This window comes from Thamnophis elegans, chromosome Z (genome assembly GCF_009769535.1).
Source record: "Thamnophis elegans isolate rThaEle1 chromosome Z, rThaEle1.pri, whole genome shotgun sequence".
NCBI lineage: Eukaryota > Metazoa > Chordata > Lepidosauria > Squamata > Colubridae > Thamnophis > Thamnophis elegans.
This window is the reverse complement of record NC_045558.1, coordinates 67,300,029-67,314,295: the sequence shown is the minus strand read 5'-3', so window position 1 is coordinate 67,314,295 and position 14,267 is coordinate 67,300,029. Positions and strand designations below refer to the sequence as shown.

Below are 14,267 nucleotides of genomic sequence, written 5' to 3'. Positions count from 1 at the left end.
ATTTAAAAGCCAATTAAATTCTATTTCAAAACAAGCCCCATCTAGTGTAGTAGAAATAAAATGAGTTCAGAAAAATGTGTATTTATTTATTATGATCCAAAGGCTTCCCAGTCCAAACCAAAATAGTTTGCCAAATGTGCATTGCTGAAGTGAAAGGCATAAATAAGAATTATTTCTGAATGAGAAGTGATCATTTAACTATACAAAATAATCCACAGGAATCCAATGGATTTGTAGATAACAGATTCTAAATCCTGTGATGTGTTTATATCAGTGTGGGATTTAAATAATTTAACAACCGGTTCTCTGCCATAATGACTCGGTGGTCATGTGACTGAGTAGGCTTGGACAATACAATGTGATTCTCTCCTCGAGAGGCCCGAGTGGGGTCTCCTTCAGGCTCTATCCTGGGATACCAAGAAGTAATATGAATTTTGAAACCCAGCAAGAAGCCTAATTTGTCCTTGCACTGAACTGCAGGCAGAGCAGGAAGTTCGCCTGGCTCCAGCTGGGGAAGCTCCCATCTCGGGCCTCAACTTTTCTCTACCGGGTAAGAAATGGTGGTGGCAGGAGTGTCACCCTCTGCTTACCCGCCTGATGCTGTGTCATGAATGAGGGAATAAAGTGACAATAAAAATTCGCAAATCCCCAAAAAATCTGTAATTGTTTGCGGATGCAGAGGGGCGCCCATTCAGTGACAACTTGGACCTTTGCTGGGTCCATCTCGATGCCATCATGGGAGATGCGATACCCAAGGTAGTCAATTTTCCCCTGATGAAATTCACATTTAGACAGTTTGGCATACAGTTCCGCTGCTCGGAGTTTCTTGAGCACTGAATGCACCAATTTCACGTGTTCTTCACGTGTTTCTGTGTAAATAAGGATGTCATAAGGATAGACCATCACGCCTTTGTACAGGTGCTCATGCAAAACTTCATTTATTAGTTGCATGAAAACAGCTGATGCCCCCTGTAGGCCAAATGGGAATACTTGGAATTGAAAACAACCAAGTGGGCAGTTGAAAGCAGTTTTCCATTCATCATGGTCTCTAATTTAATTCTGACTCTGTAGTAGGCTTCTCTTAGGTCCAATTTCGTGAAAATATTTCCTTTACCCAATTGGGCCAACATATCCTTCATTAAAGGTAGTGGGTAGAGATTCTGAACACACACAGCATTCAGTTTTTTGTAATTAACATATAGACGAAAGGAGCTATCTTTCTTTTCTCTGAACAATACTGGAGCAGCCACTCGGGGCCTAGCAGGCTCAATAAACCCCCTTTGCAAATTTTTGTCAATAAACTTCCTTAATTCATCCATTTCATGGGGGTCATCGAATAAATCTGAGGTTTTGGAAGTTTTACCACAGGGAGAATATCAATGCTGCAATCAGTTGGATGGTGTGAGGGTAATTTATCAGAGGATTTTTCACTGAAAACATCTCTTAGGTCCCAATATTCTTTTGGGATTTTCTCCTCCCCCTCAATTTTTTCTTGACCCCTGGCTGCTATGTTAGAGTCAGCGTTAATTCGTTTGGGAGCGCTCCCCACCCTCAGGGAGTGTAGCAGATCGGATATGCAACCACCCTTTCCTCCAATTGATACGTGGCTTCCATTTACATAACCAGGGTAAGCCTAATATAAGAGGCCGGTCCATCCCTGGAGCCACAATAAAATGTATTGTCTCTTGGTGAGTTCCCATCCATATGTCTGTTGGTTCAGTTAAAAAATGGGCAGGGCTCCCTCCAGCTATTGAGCTGTCCAGCTGGCAAAAAGCAATTGGGACTTTTAAAGTTTTCAGTTTCAGGCCCAATTTTTCCATTACTTCGGGGCTAACGATGCAACGTGTGCAACCCAAATCTAAAAGGGCCAGCATTTTTCCTTGCACTCCAGTAGAGGGCACTTTAAGTTCAACTAGGATAGTCATGGGACCCGATCGGGAACTTACCAGATGTTCGTCATCAGATTCGGTTTCACTTTCCTCCAATGAGGAGGGTGATTCCTCTTCCCCGGGGGCAGGGAGGAACTGTGGATTAGGTTCCACCCCTTCCATGGCGGTCTCCCTCCTCTTCCCAGGCAGTTTCTCTGGCTTTTTCGCCCCCCCAGCAGAGGGCTTCCGGCTCATCTTGGTGCAGCAATTTGCCCTTCTTCCTGCAATAGAAACAGTCGATCGGCCTGGGTTTGCTTGCAGACCCACTTTTCCCTCCTTTAGGAGCTCCTTTGGGGGGCGGGGGTTGGGAGGGGTAGTCTTTTCTTTTTCACTATCTCCGCGGTAATTGTCTCGGGCTAAATCAATCTCCACATGCGCAGCCAGTTCATATCAAGGCTGCAATCTGCGGGGGATCCCCCTGTTTACACTGTTCTGGTATATGTCTTTGTTTAGCCCATCCATGAAATCGTCCATCAAAGCCTCTTTGGACCAACCCCACATATACACTGATAATTCACAAAATTCTTGTATATATTCAGCAATTCTCTTCTTCTCTTCTTCTTCTTTTCTTTTTTCTTTTGTATGGGATATGTATGTGGTATGCATGTGATGTATGTTTGATGCTTGTGCCCACTTTTATTCCTATTGTCATTGTATTTTTATAATTTTAACTGACTTGTGGGGACTGGATGCGTGAGTGATTGTGTATGGATGAGGGGACTGGGGGAACAACCTGGTGCCCCCTCCACTGAGTGCCATTGCAGAAGTGGTAGGGGGCCCAGGGCTATCTCCCATCCTAGAATGTCTGAAATACATGGCCTGCCGGAGAGCGCGGAGGCCACGGGGGGGGGGGAACGGGGTCTACGGGTACGGGAGTGGGCTGGAGCATTCCGGTCATGATGGGGAGGGGCAGGTACGACGAGAACTTCAGGGCTAGCCATTACCGGGGAAGGAGGGTTCGCTACGTCACAGAGATCCCTCCTTCCGGCCCTGCTAGTTCCACTCCAGGGCCAGATGGCGAGAACTGTCAGGGCCCTGGTCTCTGGCTGTTGTTGCTAAATGCCAGGTCTGTGGTTCACAAAGCTCCCCTCGTCCGGGACCTAATTTTAGACGAGGGGGCAGACCAGGCATGTATTACTGAAACCTGGCTGAGCCCGGAGGGAGGAGTCCCCCTCACTGAAATGTGCCCAGAAGGTTTTCAGGTGCTTCATCAGCCACGACCCCAGAAAAGGGGTGAGGGAGTGGCTGTCATCGCCCGAGGGTCTTTAGCTCCTCGTAGGATCTCTGCTCCAGAGCTTGTCGGGTGTGAGTCCCTGCTGATGAAGTTGGACCTTGGAGGTCAAGTGGGTCTGTTGCTAACGTACCTATCTCCCAACAGCATTGCAACAGCCCCCCCCCTCGCTCCTCGAGTCAATAGCCAAGTTGGCGGTAGAGTTCCCCAGGCTTATGGTTCTGGGGGATTTCAACCTGCCTACTCTCGGTGAACGCTCTGATGGGGCGCAGGAGTTCATGGCTTCCATGACAGCCATGGACTTGACCCAAGTAATTCGGGGTTCGACTCATTCGGCGGGTCACACGCTTGACCTTGTATTCCTCTCGGAGCAGTGGAGACGTGATCTAGAGTTGAAGGGCATTAAGACCTTGCCCTTCAGCCCCAGACCGTTCCGCCCCAGGCGCCTGATGGACCCTATGGGATTTCAGATGGCGCTTGGAGAAATACCTGACACTCTCATCCACAGTCCGGCGGAGTCCTTAGTCGCTGCCTGGAATACAGCGGCGGCGGGGGCTCTAAACCGAATTGCGTCTTTGCGACCTCTCCGAGGCAGCGGATCCAGGAGGGCTCCTTGGTTCACTGAGGAACTCCGGGACATGAAGCGCCAAAAGAGACACCTAGAGCACCGCTGGAGGGCCAGTAAATCTGAGTCAGACCGAGCACTGATGAGAGCCTTTATCAGAGCCTATTTCGTGGCAATACGGGCGGTGACATGTTCGCATTTTGCTGCCCTTATTGCATCCGCTGAGCCCAGCCGCCTTGTTTAGAATAACCCGCTCCCTCTTGAAAGGGAGGGATGCGGATGACCCTTTACAAGGTAGAGCTGAGGAATTTGTTCAGTATTTAACGGATAAAGTCGCTCGGATTTGGACAGAGCTGGACTCCAATTGCATGGTACCAGCCGAAGTACCGGGGGAAGTCTTGAGCATACTTTATGGATTGAGTTTCAACTTGCTTCTCCTGAGGAAGTGGACAAGGCCATGGGAGCGGTGAGTGCCTCCACTTGTATACTGGACCCGTGCCCCTCCTGGCTGGTCTCGACCAGCAGGGAGGTGACACGCGGCTGGATCCGGACGATAGTTAACACCTCTCTCCGGAAGGGAACTTTCCCGCTCCTCCTAAAGGAAGCAGTGGTGAGACCCCCCCTGTAGAAACCGTCTCTGGACCCAGCCATTTTGAGCAACTATCCTCCAGTCTCCAACCTGCCCTTTGTTGGGAAGGTTGTTGAGAAAGTGGTGGCCTCCCAACTCCAACGGTCCTTGGATGAAACCGATTATCTTGACTCCTTTCAGTCGGGTTTCAGGCCTGGTTACAGCACGGAAACTGCTTTGGTCGCTCTGATCGATGATCTCTGGTGAGCCAGGGATAGGGGTCACCCCTCTATCCTTGTGCTCCTTGACCTCTCAGCGGCCTTCAATACCATTAACCATGGTATCCTTCTGCGACGGTTGCAAGAGGTGAGAGTGGGAGGCACCGTCCTCCGGTGGTTCTCCTCCTACCTCTCGGACAGGTCGCAGTCGGTGTTGGTTGGAGGGCAGAGGTCGACCCCAAGGCCCCTCAATTATGGGGTGCCGCAGGGTTCGGTCCTGTCCCCCTCCTATTTAACATCTATCTGAAGCCGCTGGGTGAGAGCATACGCCGGCACGGGATTAAGTACCACCAATATGCGGACGATACGCAGCTGTATCTGTCCGCCTCGTGCCAACTCAGCGAAGCGGTAGAAGTGATGCCCCAGTGCCTGGAGGTTGGTAGGGTCTGGATGGGAGTAAATAAGTTGGCACTCAATCCAGACAAGACCGAGTGGTTACTGATGTTCCCTCCCAAAGATTGTCCAAATATTCCATCTCTCAGGCTGGGGGGTGAAATTATACGCCCCTCAGAGAGGGTTCGCAATTTGGGAGTCCTCCTGGATCCTCAGCTGACCTTAGAACACCATTTGTCAGCTGTGGCCAGGGGGACCTTTGCCCAGGTTTGCCTGGTGCACCAATTGTGACCCTACCTGGATCGGGAGGCTCTTCAGACAGTCACTCACGCCCTTGTGACCTCAAGACTGGATTACTGTAATGCGCTCTACATGGGGCTGCCCTTGAAGAGTGTTCGAAGACTCCAGCTGGTCCAGAACGCAGCCACGCGAGCGATCGTGGGTGCACCCAGTTACACCCACGTCACACCTATCCTCCGCGAGCTGCACTGGTTACCCATTAGTCTCCGGATCCGCTTCAAGGCACTGGTCATTACTTATAAAGCCCTTCATGGCATTGGACCTGGGTACCTGAGAGACCGCCTCCTGCCAATTACCTCCCATAGACCAATCAGATCGCACAGAGTAGGCCTTCTCCGGATCCCATCTGCCAGCCAATGTCGGCTGGCGACTCCCCGGGGGAGAGCCTTCTCTGTTGCAGCTCCAGCCCTCCTGAACGATCTCCCCATGGAGATCTGGACCCTCACTACCCTCCCGGCCTTCCGCAAAGCCGTTAAGTCCTGGCTGCTCCAGCAGGCCGGGGGGCTTTCAAAATATCCAGCCCCTCGGAAATTGTGACTGTTGTATATTTTAATATGTTGTCTTGTGTATTATCCCCCTCCCTTGTTTTATTGTAAGCCGCCCGGAGTCCTTCGGGAGTGGGCGGCATACAAGCTCAATAAAATTCAAATTCAATTCAACTGGCCTCCTCCCCTGGGTAAGGGTTTTAAATTTAATTCTTGCTTTACGCTCCATGAGTGGATCATCAAAGCGTTTTCTCAAGGCAGCGATAAATATATTATAGTTTCTCAGTAGGAGGGAGTTAGCATTATGCAGGGCCACCATTCAAGCAGCTGATTTATTTTCCAACGCCATCGTAAGAATTCTTACCTTGGCTTCTTCAGTTGGTAGATTGTCTCTGAACTGTTGCATGTAATTCCACACTTGAACGTGGAAAAGACCTAAATCTTTAGATTCTCCCCCAAACTTCACACCCGGGGGGGGGGGGACTTTAGCCATCTGGTATCTCCCCCTCTTGGAATGTTTCTGGTGGCTGCTGCTGGGGTCAGAGCTGGGTCATCCTGATCAGTTCCACCTTCTGCCCCCCCCCCCCCCGGCTCTTCTCGGGCAGAACAGGCCCTCTGCAGACCTCTCCTCTGTTTCTGGGAGATCTGCTTCTCTTTCAGGACCACTCTCACAGAAGTGTCGCCTCTCCCAAGCCTCTTCAAAGAGCTTCATAGCCTGGGATATCATAAGGTTCTCATCCGCCTCCTGCCAAGCAGCTGCTGGTCATCTGTCTCCTCTTGGTAACTCCAGACGGTGTTTCCTCAGGGTCATACTTCTGTCCCATTCCCAACGTCCATCTGGGGCAAACAGATCGTTCTTCCAAGTGCAGTCCAGCCATTGCTCCGTTTCCAAAGGGCATGAGGACGCAGCCGCTCCCATGTCTTCAGCCTGGTCGCTGCCTTGGTGGGACATTCTTCAGGGGTTTGGGATTTTGTTGCACTCCCCTTGGAAGGTGTTAGCTCTGGGATGAGCGCAAAACTGAGTTCACAACGGCCTCCCTCAGTAACCAAGAAAGAAACCACTCAACTCCATTTTGCAGAATTAAGAGTACTGCAGGAGTCTAGGATGGAAAGGAAAATGCAGAGCGGCTACTGCAGGACAAAGTCAAATTATACATACTATTAATAACTACCAAAACCAGGAAAAACAAATTACCAATAATAATAAGGAAGCTTCAGTAAAAAAAAACACGGAAAAACAAAATTGGCAACGTAACTAACTTCATGCCCCACATTTCCCAATCATACCACAACCAATTACAATGATCTACTACATGTCGATTTTACAGAAGATGCCGTTGAAAAGGCACTACGCAACCTAAAACCATCTCTATTGACCCTGATGGATTAAGTGCCTACTTCTTTAAAAAGCTCTCAACCACCATAGCAGAACCTCTTAGCATAATCTGTGAAATATCCTTCAGAACCAGCTCCTTGCCTAACTTACGGTCACTAGCCACGGTCATCCCTATCTTCAAAAAAGGTGATCTGAGCCTAGTTGAAAATTACAAATCAATCCCATGTTGCATGACTGCAAAGTTATGGAATCAATCATAAACCAATCCATTACCCTCTACTTAGAGACAAACAATTTACTCTAACAAGCAGTTTGGCTTCAGAAAAAAATTGTCTTGCAATCTGCAACACTTACACTGCAAAAACACTGCACAACTCGACCAGGGTAAAGCAATAGATGCAATTTATATAGATGTCTGTGAAACCTTTGATTCAGTGGTACATAACAAACTACTTCTAAAACTAAAATCTTATATCATCTCCAGTTCCCTGCATAAGTGAATAGATGTGTTCCTATCAAACAGGCAACAAGTAGTCACATCAAATCCTGCACCTGTTAACAGTGGTGTCCCACAAGGTAGTGTTTTAGGACCCACACTCTCTATAGTTAAGTTACCTTTGCAATCATATTATAAGCAACTGTGTTCGCTTCGCTGATGATGTAAAACTATTCAATACCACTGACAATGCTGCTACCCTACAAAAAGTCACTATGTGTCAGAATGGTCAAACAATTGGCAAGTTCAAATTTAAACCAACAAATGCTCTGTCTTACACATTGGTAAAAAAAAATCAGAACACAAAATACAAGCTGGGTGGATATGACCTCGTATACCACTATGTCAAGGACCTTGGAGTACTCATATCAAATGTGCCAGAGCTCACTGTAACAGCATGGCCAAAATGCATTAAGAGTTGTTAACCTAATCTTGTATAGCTTCTTCTCTGGTAATATTGAACTGCAAACTAGGTCATACAAAACATACAAGACCAATTCTTGAATACAGCTCATCTGTCTGGAACCCACACTGCATATCAGACATTAATACAATCGAACAAATCCAGAGATATTTCACAAGAATAGTCCTCCAGTCCTCTGCTTGCAACAGAAGACCTTATACCACCCGACTTGAAATTTTGGGCTTAGACAATTTTGGACTTCACTGTCTTCAATCCGACCTGTCAATGAATGCTTCACCTTCAACCACAATAGCACACAATAGATACAAACTTATGATTTGCAGAAATACAACTTTACTAAAGAGTTGTCAATGCCTGGAATGCACTACCTGACACTGTGGTTTCCTCCCCAAACCCCCAAAACTTTAACCTTAGATTGTCTACTGTTGACCTCACCCCATTCCTAAAAAGTCTTTAATTGCAACCCAGTCCGATGCAGTACAGGGGTATGAGCGCTTGGGGACAGCTCTTCACTGGGGCCCTGGCAGACAGCCCACTACAATCTCTTGTTTCATGTCTCCATCCATGCAAGTTTGCTAACAGGAGCAACTGTGCTCGTGACTGGTTTTCACTGGAAGCATGGCGCAAATTGCATGGCCTCGAGCAAAGAAGCTCCCAGAAATGGATTTTTTACAGCTGGTCTAGGCCAGCCTGTGCAGAAATAACAAAAATGCTCAGGAACCTGTATTTGAGAGTAAACCTCTGAGTTTTATTTGTGCTACAGACAAGACCTTAGCACACAACTAGTTAGGAGAACCAATTAAAGCCAGCATTGGGAGTCTCTACTTTCCAGCGCTTCTCATAAGTTTCCAGTAGCCACCATCCGGTGTTGCTCCCTCTCGCAGCTGATTGCTCTTTAGTCAGTTCAAACAGCCTGTCTGGCTGCTCAGCGCAGTGCTAGTGTGGGGAGGGCACTAATGTGACATCATTACCCATCAACACCTCTGGCAACTGCCTCCTGCCGAGAGTCAGTCCCTTACAGCCGCTTCAAGTCTGCACCCCCTGTCTGAAATAATTCGACATGGCACTTTGTGCAAATGATAAAAATGTGTTGGAGAAACATCCTTGCCAATTTCCGTGCCAACGGTATACTCTTGTATGGGATGAAATGAGCTTCTTTTGAAAACAAGTCTATCACCGTCCATATCACTGTATGTCGGTTGCTACTGGGTAGCTCCATGATAAAATCCATAGCGATTTCTTCCCACAGACAGATGGGATCAGACACTGGTTATAACAGCCCAAGGGATTTTGCGGGCCTCCTTTTAATGACTGCACAAAGGTGACAGGTTTTTTTTTAATTAAAAATTTAAAAAGCTTTTACAAATATTTACCTCCCCTCCCCCACCTTCCCCCACCTCCCTCCCAACCTCCCAGAGCAAATACAGGGTATAAATCTTTAACAATTATTCTAAAGTAAACTAGACTTTAGCATCATCCTTCATTTGTACTTTAACTCCCCTTTTGTTGAGCTAACTCTAAACAAATTATATCATTCCTTGCTTCTTCAAACATAAGCTATCTGGAGTTTCTTAGTCCCATATTTATTTTGAATATAATCAATCCATCTTCTCCACTCCAGCTTATATTTCTCGTCTGAGTGATCCTTGAGATATGCTGATATTTTAGCCATCTCTGCTAAATTTGTTACTTTTAATGTCCATTCTTGAATAGTAGGCAAATCTTCCTTCTTCCAGTATTGCGCCACCAACAGTCTTGCTGCTGTTGTTAGGTTCAGAATCAAATTAGTTTCTATAACAGTACAATCAGTAATTATACCTAACAAAAATAACTGAGGGGTAAACTTTATCCTCTTTTTAAAAATATTTTGCATAATCCACCATATTTTTATCCAAAATGCTTTGACCTTTTTGCAAGTCCACCATATATGGTAATACGTAGCATCAGCACAATCACATCTCCAGCATACAAGCCAATTTTTTGGGATCTAAATGCCATCTATAAAACATCTTGTAGAAATTTTCCCTCAGATTTTGGGCTTGCGTAAATTTTACATTTCTTACCCGTATCTTTTCCCATGTATCCAGCATTATTGGTTCTTCAAAATTTTGTGCCCACTTTATCATACAGTCTTTAATTAATTCTGTTTCAGAATCCATTTCTATTAATACATTATATAACCTTTTTATATGCATTTGACTTTGATCCCTAATTTGTTTTAGTAGATTGTCCTCATTTTGCGTAATACCAATTTTCTGATCTTTTTTCCATCTGGCCTGTAACTGTCCATACTGAAACCATGTTTGGATTACCTTTTCCTCTTTTAGTACATTCAAAGGTTTTAGCTGTAATACACCTCTTTCTATAGTAAGAAGCTCTCTGTATGTGGTTACATCCTGTTTTTGTGCTATGCTTATATTCTCTATTGCATGTCTGGGAATTGCCCACATAGGTATCTTGTCATTTAATTTATGTTGATTTTTTTCCAGACACACAATAAAGCATTCCTTAAAATATGACTTTTGAACGTCATCCACCTTCTTGTCGTATATCAAAGAAGCATGCCAACCGTATACCAAATTAGGCCCTTTGATATTCAGTAATCTATCCTCTGTTGAATTAATCCAATCACTAATTATTGATAAAACTACTGCTTCGTAATATAGTTTTAAATTTGGCATTTTCAAGCCTCCTCTCTCATGTACGTCTTGCATTATTTTAAGTTTTATTCTCGGTTTCTTCCCTGCCCAAATGAATTTATTAATACCCTTCTGCCATTCAAGCAAGTTTGCATCTTTTTAAAATATTGGTATGATTTGAAAAAGAAATAAAAACTTAGGCAAATCACTCATTTTCACTGCTGCTATCCTCCTCAACAGAGACAATTGTAGTTTTTCCCAATTTTTCATCTCTACCTGTATTCTATGCCATAATGGTTCATAATTATACTTATATAGTTTCCCATTTATAAACTCCTAAATATTTAACCTTTTTAACTATCTCACATCCTGTTATTCTTTCTAATTCTTCCCTTTGATTAGTGTTCATATTTTTAACTAACATCTTTGTTTTCCCTAGATTTATTTTAAACCCAGATACTTGACCATATTGATTAATCATATTCATTAAGACCTTAGTAGATTTCCCTGGTTGGGTTAAAGTTACAAACAAGTCATCTGCAAATGCTCGTAATCTATATTCGTGATGCCTAATCTTAATTCCCTGTAAATCATCTGACCCCCGTATTTTATTCAGCAATAACTCCAAGGTTATAATAAACAATAATGGCGATAGGGGGCAACCCTGTCTTGTACCTTTCTCGATTAACTATAATTTGTGCTGTTTGTTCCTGATATATTGCATTGATTGATTGTAGAAAATACTCCAATTTGCATCTTTTGCATTGTTTTCATTAAAAATTGCAAATTCACTCAAATCAAATGCTTTCTCTGCGTCCAGAAATATAAGCACTGCGGGGACTTGATTATTCTTTCCCAGATACTCCAATATATTAACAATTTGTCTTACATTACTTCTCATTTGTTTCCCTTGTATAAAACCAGTTTGATCATGTGTAGTTAACATCAACCTGTTAGCTAGTATTTTGGCAAAAAAATTGTAATGTGTTGAGTAATGATATAGGCCTATAATTTTTTGGCTGACTAAGATCTTGATCTTCTTTGGGAATCAAAGATATAAAAGCTGGTCTCCAAGATGGAGGTACCTTTCCTTCCATTTGGATTCTGTTAAATAATTCCTTAAGAGGTTCTACCATTTCTAATTGTAAATTTTTATAGTAAACCGCTGTCAAGTCATCTGTGCCTGGTGCTTTCCCAGCCTTTAACTGTTTAATTACCTGGAGGATTTCCCCCGAAGTTATTGGTTGGTTCAATCTCTCCCTTTGCTCATCTTTAACTATAGGTATTTTTTCTTTGTCCAGGTATCTATCTATATCTAAGTCTTGTATTTTATCACCCGTGTACAATCCTGTGTAAAATTTTAAGAAGGCCTTTTGGATCATATCCTGTTGATAAACTTCTTTACCTTTATAATATATTTTTTGTATAGTACGAGATTTTTTGTTTCTTCCTCGTCATATATGCTAACCATCTGCCTGGTTTATTTGCATTGCAAAAAGTATTATGTTCAGCATATAACAAGTAAGTAGCCACCTGATCTGACATCAGCATATTAAATTGTGCTCCTAATAGGGTAATTGCCTCTTTTATCTTCTTGTCCCCTGGGTTGGATATTAACTCCTGCTCTTTCTTCTTAATCTCTTCCCCTAGTTCCTTTCTTTTTCCCCCCTGTCTACGTCTATGTAACTTATTTAGATTTATTAGGACTCCTCTCATATACGCTTTGCTTGCATCCCAAACCATTTCCATAGATGTATCCTTGTTCATATTAAAAACAAAATATTCTCTCAGGAATTTTTTACATTCATTGACATATCTAAATAAATTTTCATTTAACTTCCAACACTTTCTAGATTCCTTCCCATATTCCAATTCCATCCAAACCGGGTTATGATCTCTTAAGGTTTTGGAACATATCTTCGTCTTCTTTACCTTAGAAAGCAAATCATTTGTAGTTAGTATAAAGTCAATCCTAGAAAAAGATTGATGTCTATCAGAAAAGTATGTAAAGTCCTGTTCTTTAACATTTCTTTCTCGCCAGATATCTCTTACCTCCAAATCATCCATCATATCGAAGAAAGACTTGGGTAATTTTGCTCGTGTTTGGATATTTTGCAAAAGACCCTTCTTATCTTTCTTGGTATCCAAAACTCAATTCCAGTCACCCATTAGTATGCAGGATCTATAGTCCCATTGTATTAACTTGGTATGGAGCATCTTGTAAATTTTTTCTTGTTGTTGATTAGGGCCATATACTCCCATTAAGAGTATCTTTTTCCCTTCTAATAATAATTCTATTGCAATATATCTTCCTTGAGAGTCTGCTTCAATTAGTTCAGCCTTCATATCCTTTCTTAGGTATACAACTATACCATTTTTCTTCTCTGAGGCGGAGGCTACAAAATGTTGTCCAAGTCTTGCATTCATCAAATATTTCTGGTCATTTGTTCTAATATGTGTTTCTTGCAGGCAAATTAAATCATTCTTGAATTGTTTCAAATAATGGTTTATTTTTTTTCCTTTTCTGTGGTGAGTTTAAGCCATTGATATTCCAGGTTAAGAATTTAATTGTCATCTTTAGCTCCCTAAAGCTTTTTAAGAGCCACCTGGAAATCCTGTAATTTGGTTTTCGGCTTGGCTCCTCCACCGCTTCTGAGCTAGTATTTATGGCTTCTTGAGCCGTTGTCTGAGCTTGTTGCAGGGCTTGTTGCTTCTTTAATTCTTGTTCCTTGGTAGCAAAGGTGACAGGTTTTAACGTAGTCGATTGTTGTTCTCATTTTAGGCCACCAGAATTGTCGCCACGCTAGATGTAATGTCTTAAGGAAGCCGAAGTGGCCAGCTGGTTTAACATCATGACAACGGTGTAATACATTAGACCTCAAAGCTGCAGACACATAAAATTTGTCCCCCTTCCATGCCATCTCATCTCTATGGGTTAGAATGGCTCTATTTTCAGCTAATCAGGAATCTGCCATTTTCGCAGCTCCTTGTGCAGAGGATTGATAGAGGAAGCACTTGTCACTCTTCACACTGGCTGAGTGGGAGGAATGGGTTGCCTGCACAACCTCATCACGATTACTATTGTACTGAGGAATGCGAGACAATGCATTGGCTAAAAAGTTCTTCCCAGCCGGAACGTATTTCAAATTAAAATCAAAAGTGTTGGAAGTACTGTGTTCAGTGAACCTGCTGGGGTGATAACCTTCATGGGGTCTGCAGAGCTTCCAAATTGTTGTGGTCTGTCCACACTTTGAATTGTTTTCTAATGCCTTCCAGAAGATGCCAACATGTTAGAAGTACACAACGCTGGCACAGGCCTTTTCCCTGGATGTATAAGCACACGGCTGCAGTCTACCCTGCTGATTGGCTTGTAACAAGACGGCCCCACAGCAACATCGCTGGCATCTGCCTGTACCACAAAGGCCTGCTCTGGGTCAGGGTGTTTCAAGACAGGCTCACGAGTAAAGAGTGTCTTTAGCTCCTTGAATGTCTTTTGACATTTCGTTGTCCACGTCAATGGCTGTCCTGGCCGTGGTACATAGGATTTGGTATATAACAGGTTTGTCAGAGGCAATGGCATTCTGGCAAACTCAGGAATAAATTGCCTCAGCCTGGGGCTCGACATGCCTCTTTTCTCAGTGTGCACAAGAAGTTACACCCATCACTGTTTCCATGGCAACCGTA

General features: G+C 43.9%; 1 protein-coding gene across 4 annotated transcripts in view; it reads left to right on the top strand.

Annotated features, from left to right (window-relative positions):
* Positions 1 to 14,267, top strand: part of DPY19L1 (dpy-19 like C-mannosyltransferase 1) — a 145,287-nt gene that overhangs the window by 90,641 nt on the left and 40,379 nt on the right. The gene's annotated exons all lie outside the window — the stretch shown is intronic.